We start from the raw sequence: 1,551 nt of genomic DNA, 5'->3' as shown, positions 1-1,551 counted from the left end.
ATGGAGCAGATATGGAGTGTGATTCTGAATCGGATAGTGTCTCCGTGTCTGACAGTGTTTCTCAGAGTGGGGATCTCTACTCCTTTGAACAGATCCAGGAGTTTCTGGATGAAACTTTCGGGAAATCAGTAAATGTAAAAAATTATTTCCCAGATGTTGAAAAGTTTGTTAAGTCAGCCAAGACAATTCAGAGGGTTGTTGGGCTAGACTTACTTGATGAAAAAAAACGGTATCGCCTCAAGAAACACATCACTACACTGAGGAAAGCTTTAAACAAAGGGACCGAAGTGCCTAAAAAAAGGAGTCGTAAATAATTGAATATGATCATACAGCACCGGGTGTTTCCTCCTTACTGTCTGTTCCTATCTTTTTTCCAGCCTGTCCTCCTACAAAAAACGACCAAATAGGTCGATTCAGAGCCATTTAATAGAAGAGTTACGACATCTCCGTTCACTCCAATGGACCACTTTTTTACAGCAATGGCGGATCGTGGAGCCTCTCAATCGTTCCCCGGAAGTTAGCGCCAAGGCTGGCAGAGCTGTGGAGTTGCTGCATAATAGACCGTTCGTGACGGACTTTTAAAGGTAAGAAGAAGTTTAAAGATGTATATTGCGGATATTATCAGTACATCTGATTCAAATGAACATGTGTATTAAAGGATGTCAGTGGATTATCCCTAAATTAGTAGATTTAGGGAACGTTTACAGATAACAGATTAAGCTAGCATACCGAAGCAAGTTAGCAACACACGTTGAACAGCCTTTTAATTGTAAATTCCGTTCTCTCTATGTCATTTCGTCCAACATGTTGAATTAGAGAAGAGGGGCTTCTAAACGGGATTGTATGCGGGGGTGGAGGGAGTTAAATATTAGATAAATATAACTTTGGTGCGTGTAAGAGTGAGTGTTTTTAGCAGAGCCATATTGTGTCCTTGTGATTCTGTTGATTATTACCTGTCTGTATAATGTTGCAGCCCAGCTGATTCTGGATTGATGGCAAAGGGAGAGGGACTTAAGTGAGAGTGAAAACACAAGGTACGTTTAATACTACTGTTTTATATAAGTAAACACGTTATCTCCCCAAGGCAATAGGTGTGCTATATAGGTGTGTATAACCCTTTCTCCTGTCTGTTGCTCCCTCTCTCAGCACAAGAACCAGAGGGGGGTTCAATGGAGCCTGAATACCTGCACTGAGACCCTCACCCTGCACCCTGAGTCTCAACTCTGTGTTTTTCAAGCCTTTCCCTGTTTTTTTGTATTAAACAAAACATTAAGCTTTCCCAATGGTGTGGTTTTCGTTTTGTGAAAAAGTGCAAATGCAGTGTTTGTATATAAATCACATATTTTGTTGCTGTTGGTCGTGAAATTGCTCCTGCTGACTTGAGCCAGCCATTTTTTCCTCCGCTCTGTGTCAGTGGGGAAGCCGTACATTCGTACTCCTTTCTCTGAGCGATTTGAGCATCCCCAGGCAGCACAGCAAACCATGGTGGCGACTAGGAGGCAGCACAGCAAACCATGGTGGCGACTAGGAGGCAGCACAGCAAACCAGGAC

General features: G+C 42.7%; 1 long non-coding RNA gene across 1 annotated transcript; it reads left to right on the top strand.

Moving 5' to 3' along the window:
* The first annotated feature begins 449 nt into the window (after window positions 1–449).
* LOC139435033 (uncharacterized) lies at window positions 450–1,278 on the top strand. Its single transcript, XR_011644316.1, has 3 exons — window positions 450–584; window positions 974–1,034; window positions 1,147–1,278. It is a non-coding gene; the product is annotated as an uncharacterized lncRNA (long non-coding RNA).
* Window positions 1,279–1,551: the final 273 nt, after the last annotated feature.

Source organism: Pseudochaenichthys georgianus, chromosome 13 (genome assembly GCF_902827115.2).
Source record: "Pseudochaenichthys georgianus chromosome 13, fPseGeo1.2, whole genome shotgun sequence".
Lineage (NCBI taxonomy): Eukaryota > Metazoa > Chordata > Actinopteri > Perciformes > Channichthyidae > Pseudochaenichthys > Pseudochaenichthys georgianus.
Note: the sequence above shows the minus strand (reverse complement) of the source record. Positions and strands in the feature narration are given on the sequence as shown.